The sequence below is a fragment of the Elephantulus edwardii genome, unplaced genomic scaffold (genome assembly GCF_000299155.1).
Source record: "Elephantulus edwardii isolate Elephantulus edwardi_28Jun2011 unplaced genomic scaffold, EleEdw1.0 scaffold00410, whole genome shotgun sequence".
Lineage (NCBI taxonomy): Eukaryota > Metazoa > Chordata > Mammalia > Macroscelidea > Macroscelididae > Elephantulus > Elephantulus edwardii.
The window spans coordinates 360,598-369,501 of record NW_006400160.1 but is presented as its reverse complement, the minus strand read 5'-3'; positions in this window follow the sequence as shown (position 1 = coordinate 369,501).

Sequence of the window (8,904 nt, the reverse complement as noted above, 5' to 3'; positions counted from 1 at the left end):
CTATCATCTATCTATCTCTATCACCTATCATCTATCTCTATTATCTATCTATCTATCTATCTATCATCTATCTATCTTCTATCTCTATCATCTATATCTATCTATCTATCTATCTATCTATCTATCTTTCTTCTATCATCTATCTATCTATCTGTATCTATCTATCGATCATCTATCTATCTCTATCACCTATCATCTATCTCTATTATCTATCTATCATCTATCTCTCTTCTATCTCTATCATCTATATCTATCTATCTATCTATCTATCTATCTATCTATCTATCTATCTATCTATCTATCCATCCATTTCTCTCCCTCCCTCCCTCCCTGTCTATCCACCCCTCTATTTAACCATCTATCTACACCTATCTATCCATGTCTATAGACATTTTTCTCTAAATAGATACCTATCTACAGATCTAGCTAGAAATAGAAACATATAGATAGAGGCTATTTTTGATATGGAAAGACATTTGCTCTCTCTTGTTGATGGGTGAGTGACAGAGACATTTCTTCAAGGCAGATGGCTCTCAAGCTGTGTGTCCTGATGGAACGTCAGAACGGTGACAGACAAGGCTTACTGAGTCACCTAGGAGTGAATAACACCTTGGGCAGGAAATATCTGTTTAAAGAATGCCCCCCACCTCCCCTTCCCTCAGACGGTTCATAAGCCATCTCTTCTGCTACTGAAGATCTTGTGAAGCCCTCAAAAGTCAACATCAAGGACACTCTTGGGAAATTCCGAGCTGTGTGGTGGTGGTGGTGATTTTAGAAGCTCTCAAGTCAACCCTGGCTGTGCTTTCTCCAAGACAGACCTGTTTATTTTTCTGCCAATCCATGACTTATTTAGTCTTCTTCTCCAACACCAAAACTCGAAGGCAACCATGTTTCTGCAGTCTTCCTCATCCAATGTCCAGCATTGAAATGCAAAGAAAGTGACAGGAAAAGCAACAACAACAACAACAACCACCACAAACCCAATTGCTTGGGTCAGCCACACCTTAGTCTTAAATGTAACATCCTTGCTCACCAGCACTTTGGCACGGTCTTCAACAGCAGGACCTGTCAGACCTTTATCCAATGGTGAATTTTGTGTGTCTGCTAGTCTGGATTCTGGTGCTTTCATGTTTTGGACAGGGAAGCAGTCAGACGGCAGTCAGCCCCTGCCCTTGGTCTCACCCATTGCCCTTTGCCACATGGGAGGGCCTGATCCAGTCCGGGGAGTATCTTAGAAGCAAAAAACAGTTGTTTTCCTATAAATATACATGTCCCACCTGACATCTCCAACTCTTCACCCTGCCTGCCACCTGACTGAAGAATTTAGGGCTTATTCTCTCTCTCTCTCTCTCCCTCTCTCCCCACCTGTATTTCAATTTCTATCTTTCTCTTCTCTCTCTCTCTCCATTTCTATTTCTATATTTCTCTTCTCTCTCTCTTTCCCTGTATTTCTATCTTTCTCTTCACACACACACACACACACACACACACAGAGAGAGAGAGAGAGAGAGAGAGAGAGAGAGAAAGAGAGAGAGAGATTATCCATGATATTATATCTAAATCTCTCTCTCCTTCCCCATATGAGAGATACACAGCCATGGCTGTGGTGACTGTCCATCCACCTCATCAAGGGTCTTCCTCTCTGTCTCTGACCCTCCACTGTCCCCAGCACGATGTCCTTCTCCAAGGACTGGGACTGGCCCCTCCTGACCACATGCCCCAAATGATGTGAGACCAGGTCTCTTCATCCTGGCCTCCAAGGACCACCCTGGTTGACCTTCCTCCAAGACATAACTGTGTTTTCTTTTGGCAGTCCACGGGATATTCGACGCTCTTCTCTGACACCACAGCTGGAAGGCATCCATTTTCGTCCCTTGCCCATAAACTCCAGCTGAGAGAAGGAATTGGAAGGCATTCAGCGTGGTGTGTTTTGTGGCAGGATAAGTGTCTTTTATCGGCAAGTAGTGAGTGGCCATGGACAATTACCTCGCTCTCTGCAGGATCCAGGGTTAATGTTAGTCTCTGCCATGAGGGGCTGGTCTATCCATCACGCTCCTTATGTCCTGCCATCTGGTCCCTGAGGGCATTCGCTCCACGAGACCTATTAACCCTGTCCAATTACCTCCCCCAAGCATCTCACCTGTCCTATCCGAGCACCCCTTCACTACTGGGAGATAGGGAGAGATTCCAATACTTTCAATGTACATCTCATCCCTTCTCTCATTTTTATTTTCATTTCAGACCAAGCTGGAGATGTGGGTTTTGTTTTTTAAATAGGTTGGACTCCAGGCATTCACAGATGTGTGTCTTTATAACAATAATTACAATTGTTGTGGTTCTGAGATGCCATTGAGTTAAGCCTGATTCCTGGTGATCCTGTGGACAGAAGCTCTGAGCCCTGTCCTGTCCTCTGTCCCAACCTCAACCTCTCTGACACTCTCCAGGCTGTGGGTGTGGTCACTGTGTCCATCGTCCTCAAAGTGGGGTCTCCCTCTCTGTCTCTGACCCTCCACCTTCCCCAACAGGATGCCCTTCTCCAAGGACTGGCCCCCCTCCTGACCACAGCCCCCAAGGACATAAGCCCAAGTCCCCCATTCCCTGCCTTTCAGGGTCACCCTGGCTGAGCCTTCTCCAAGAAAGTTTACAGACCTGTTTGTTCTTTGGGCAATCCATGAGATATTCAATAGACTTCTCCAACATCACAGCTCAAAGGCTGTGATTCCCTCATTCTCCTTCTTTTTTTATTATTATTAAATTTTATTAGTTTTAATGAACATTTACAGAGATTTTGGGTTTTCATTCATTCATTGTTGCACTGTTTTCTCCACCCTCCTCCCCAGTTCGTTCTTCTTTCCCCCCCCCCCCCGCCATGTCTGTTTTAATTGTCCAATTGCCACAGTGCTTGTCAAAGCCTGTTCTGATTAATCTCCTTTGTCAGTGTGTCCCTTGCCATTCCCTATCACTCCTCCCTGAGAGGGACTTCACACACAGGACTGACAGGCCCCAGCTCCCAGCTGGAAACAAAGGAGGATGCCTCATTCTCCTTCTTATAGTACACAACAGAATCACATTATATCATCAAAATCTGCTCCATCCTGGAGGTATTTCAGCCTGTTTTCAATGCACTGCGGAGGCCTCTGTGTAAATCTTGCCTCTGAAGATCACCGTGGTTACCCTTCCTGCAAGACAGACTTGTTTATTTTGGGGGGCCGTCCATGGAATATTCAACACTCTTCCCCAACACAATTCAAAGCCATCAATGCTTCTTCTGTCTTCCTTGTCTAGTGTCCAACTTTCAGATACAGCAATTGGAAATGCTATCATATGTATAATGTGCACCTTAGTCCTCACGGTGACATCCTTTCTCATGACTTTTTTTTTATTACAACTTTAGATAGCTGTTAGTACTGTGTTGGCATCCAAGCAATCTTTATGGAATCCATAAACTAGGGATAATGCTCTCATTATTTCTTGAAAAAATGGAAGGGGGCTATGCTGAGGTTGTATTCATATCCTTCATACATCTTCGATCTGTTGGTTTCTTTTTCCAAAGATTTATGAAGGGATGTATGCTGGAATGTCTGGGATGAGGGTCAGGTTTTAGACTGAGATGTTGTTGTTGTTGTTGTTGTTGTTGTTGTTGTTGTTGTTAAGTGCCATCGAGTCACAGGTGACTCATAGCGACCCTATGAAGGAGAGTCCTCGATGCTTGGGTGCCTTTCATCCTCTCTCCAGGTTCATAGGGTTTCCGGAGAGAAGCTATTATGGAAGTGGATGCCACACCTGCTTCCAAGCTTGTTTTAATCGGGGAGCTCCACCCCACTCTCTGTCTGCATTGGGTACCCAACCATTAATGCATTTGACACATCTGTGTCACAGTGTTCAGCCTCACAGCAGCCACAAGTGACCGCAGGACGGCAACTTGTCCACCAAGGCTATACGACCTAGAGGAATGTTTGAACAAAAACAGTGAAAGAGAGGCCCGAGGGCTGCGGATTAAAAGTGACTCACGTTTGGCTTGGTAGCATCACTTTCTGTCCACTGGGCCAACTGATCTCTCTTTCTCTGTGTTGGTGTTATTGTTGTTAAGTGCCTTCGAGTTGCAGGCGACTCATAGCGACCCTATGCAGGAGAGCTTGATTAAAAGGCCTGGTGCGGTGAATCAAAGCCAATCAATGTACAAAGCGTCAAGACTCTGGGGCAGGCCTGGACAGAGCTTGGCCCTCAACACCCTCACTGTGGATTCATTGCTGACCACCCACACCCCCCACCAGCAGCTGACCACACCTATCACTTTCAGACTTGTAAAGTCTGGAATAAAGGTGCCGAAATATGACACCTCTCCACGTGCCATCAGACACCCCTCTGCTGTTCTGTTGATGGGTTTTTAAATCACGGATGCCGGCAGCTGCAGGTCAATCGACATGCTATGCGCATTTTTCCAGATGAAATTACATCTCTGGGTGACAAGGGCTCTGCACTCCACCTTTCTCCTCACATGCCTGGCTCTAATTATCGGCTGCAGCGTTCCCTGGGATTAATTTATGCACGCCTATTCCTGCTTTCCAAGGAGGAAGAAAAAAGGCACGACCAGGAGACTGCTGAAGCTGGTCATTTTGGCTGTCAGCTTGGCCCTGCCCAGGAGAGAATGTCTTTCCCCCCCATTCCATCTCGTCACTGACAGGAGCTTGGGAACAGAGAGAACTGGGGAGAGCAAGGGGGTGTGGAGTGCTTTTTTTCATCCTGCTGGGGGAAAAAAATCTCCAACCTCAAAACATACACACAACCATCTGAATAGAAATCCACACCAGAGGTTCTCCGTATTATTCTCCAAGCTGGTACCAAAAATCATGCTTTGACATATTTATGGAAATGAGAATCATAGAGATGGATCGGGGGAAAATGATGCTTCTTTTGTGGGCCTGGAATAATTGCTGTTCATGTCACATTGTCAAGGGCCTTGTCAGAGAGCTGAAGAGCAACAATGTCAGCTGAAAGACTAAGGTGTGCCTGATTGAGCTCTTTTTAGTCCCTTGCTATGCATATGAAATAGGGCACTCTGATGGCCTAGCAGTGAGAAGCTGTGCTGCAATCTCAAAGGCACGTGGTTCGAATCCACCAGCTGCTCCTTGGGAGACGGATGAGGAATGGCCTTCTGTGCAACTTACTGCCTCTGTAAACCCACTGGAGGGTCAGCTGAGTCGGTTCTGACTCAAGGACACACAACTACAACAACACAGAGAGGTGCAAGGAACCTCGCTAAAGGACCCGAGAGCAATGATGTCAGCATAATGACTAAGGTGCAGTTGCCCCAAGCCATGCTCTTTTCAATGGCTTCCTGTAGAGCTGAAAACAGGGCAATGAAGGAGGAGGACAAATGGATGGACACCTTTGAGTTGTGTTGGCAAAGAGTCCTGATTATCCTGTGGACAGTCGAAAGAAGACACAAGTGTGTCTTGGAGGCAACCAGGGTTCTCCTTGGAGGTACAGATGGTGAGAGTTGGTCTCATATCCATGTGGTCAAGAGGGACCAGTCCTTGGAGAAGTACATCATGCTGGGGAAAGCGGAGGATCAGAGACAGAAAGGAGGACCTTCCACAAGCCAGATGGACGTCGTGACAGCAGCCCTGGACTCGAGCTCATCAGAGAGGGTAGGATGGGGGCAGGACCGAACAGGGGTCAGCTCTGCTGTTCACAGGGTCACTATGAATGAGAATCAAGTGTCCAGTACTTCCCGATGACAAGCACAAGCACGGTTGAGCACACCCCACACATAACACAACTCCCTCCTGTACTGCAATTCTTTCGCACCTCTGTCTCTGGTGCATTGCGCCTGACAGCCTTCAAAAGACACTTTCTCGGCTGGCTGGTCAGAGACATACACATCTAACAGCCTGGACTTTGAGAATAACAATATCAGAAACCACAGAAAGTGGAAAATTTTAAAAACTAGCATACCTCTGGTGGTGCAAGAGGGTGGCATCACAGACTAGATGGTGGATGCATAAAGATAGCCTCAGAGGTTAAAACTCACCAGATATCTAGATAGATACTATGCATTTAACATAGTATGTATCAAGGGTACATACACAGATACTATGTATCTATCATAGTAAGTATCATGTATTATAGATGCATACATAGATACTGTAGTATCTAGACTCTATGAGAGACCTGTCTTCCCTCCACACTGTGTGTGCACAGTGACACACAGAGGCTACTAGAGAGATACTATGTATCTAGACTCTCAGGAGAGGCTACTAGAGAGATACTATGTATCTAGACTCTCAGGAGAGGCTACTAGAGAGATACTATGTATCTAGACTCTCAGGAGAGGCTACTAGAGAGATACTATGTATCTAGACTCTCATGAGCCCTGCTGGCACGGGGGTGGGGGGCACACTCAGCTGTCACCACAAGGTCAGGGGTTTGAACCCCCAGCCGCTGTAAGGGAGAAAGCAGAGGCCGTCTGCTTCTGGAAAGATTCACAGCTTCGGAGACGCCATGGGGCAGCTCTGCTCTGTCCTTCTGGGTTGCTGGGAACCAGACTCAAATAGATGACAGTGAGTTTGAATTTTGGATAGTATATAAAGATGTTCTAATGGTGTGGCAATGTATGTCTCCAACTGTTAAATAAAATTAAAGAATTCATAGTTTTAATCCATTTGTCACTTCTCAGCAAAGTGCCAAAGAGCAAGGATGTCAGTTAAAAGACTAAGGTGTGTGTGATCCAAGCCATGGTATTTTCATCTTTTTCTTGTACAACTTCAAGTTGGACAATACGGAAAGCCTGAAGAAGAATAGATGCCTCTGAGCTGTGCCGTTGGAGACGAGTGCACAATATCCCATGCCTGACACAAAAGTCTGTCTGACAAAAGGTGCAACCAGATCCTCCTTGGAGGTAAAAATGATTACATTTCATCTCTTGTACTAAGGACATGTTGCTAGGAGAGGCTGTTCCTTGAAGGCAGACATCAAGCTTAGAAAGGTGGAGGGTCAGGGAAAGAGTGAAAGACCGACAACCAGGTGGGTGGACATAGTGACTGTGGCCATGTACTGGAGCACATCAGAGTGTCACTGCCAGTCATCCTTGACTTAAAAGCACCCAACAGTAACAATGCAGCATGTTCTGACGGCGTCAGGCCTATATGTCCAGCAGCCAGGTGGGTGGACATAGTGACCACAGCCATGGACTGGAGCGTGTCAGGCCTATGTGTCCAGCACCAAGGCCATCCAAGATCGCCAGTCCCCACCTGACAGGCTGCTCTATGAGAGAAACATACTCCAGCACCCTCCAGGGAAAAACCTCACAGCCTCCGAAACCCAGTGGGAAGTCCATGTGAGTTAGAACTGGCCAGCACTGACCGGCAGTGGGTACCGGCTTTGCAACAGCAGAATGAAGAAAGTTGCAAAACACACCCACAGCCAATGTGTGACACAGAGAAACAGGGAACAGGCACACATATCACTGGGGCAAGACACCACACACACACACACACACACACACGCACACACACGTTTCCCATGTGACACCACCACGAACTTTAAGGTGGTGGACATCACGGATGCCGGAGAAGCAGGATAAAGCCTCGTGTGTGGTCCTGAGAAGCCATAGGGTCTCTCAGTGGCCCCAGGAAGGTGACACAACGATGGTGGTCATCCAGGATGCCGTCCCTCTCATCCTTCCCCCCGTTGCCAAGCAACAAAGAGACTCTGGCTCATGTCAGAAGTTTGCTGCAAGAAACTGTGACCCTATAAATGTGATGCTTCTTACACCAGCCTTGTGCCATCCACGGGGTATGGGGGTGTGGGAGAGAAAGCCCCTGTGTGATTTTTCAATGGACCATTCTTGCTGCTGTCACATCACGGCATGCAATGCCTCATCATACCACCTGCAGAAGGGTGTGTGTGTGTGTGTGTGTGTGTGTGTGTGAGTGTGAGAGAGAGAGAAAGAGAGAATATTTATAGTTCATTCACACACACACACACACACACACACACACACATACACACACAGAGAGCTTCCTCCTCTCTACACCAATCCTACTCAAAACACCATCCTACAACAGCTATGTGATATCATCTCACCCCAGTCACAGCAACCAGGTTCATCAGAGAAGAAAACAACAAATGCTGGCCGGGTCATGGAGAGACAGGACCCCTTCTTCACTGCTGATGGGAGTGCACCAGGGTGCAACCCTGATGGAAGGCGGTCTGGTACTTTCTCAAGAAGTTCAAAACAGAAATACCATTTGCCCCAGCCATTGCACACCTGGGAATGTACTTTAAAAAAGTCAGAGTCACCGTTGCGACAGATGTATGCACGCCTATGTTTATGGCTGTGCTTTTCACAGTAACAAAGAGATGGAAACAACCCAAGTGCCCATCTACAAACAAATGGATAGAGAAGCTGTGGTCTATTCACACAATGGAATACTATGCTGCATTGACAAACAAGGAACTCATGCAATATTATACAAAATGAGTGACCCTGGAGGTTATTATGCTGAGTGAAGTATCTCAGTCACAAAAGGACAAATACTGTATAGGGCTGCTGTTGTAAAAGACGACTGACATCGGGGTTGGGGGGAGACTTGGAAAGATGGGTTCAATAATGTATACTGCATTGAAACAGATGAGGGAGAAAACTGTTTAAAAGGGATATGTGATTAGGTATTATTGTGATGACAGGAGTCCAGAATGAAGGCTGCACAATGGAGTGGACTTTGTGGGAGGGATTGTAAAACAAGCAAAGAATTTTTCTTTTGCTTTTCAAAGAAAAGTGTGTACTGGGAGAGAAGGGTTGGGCAGGGAGAAAAGTGCAACAATGAATGAATGGAAACCCGAAGTCTATGTAAATTTTCATTAAAATTGATGATAATAAAAATTTTTTAAAAGTCAACA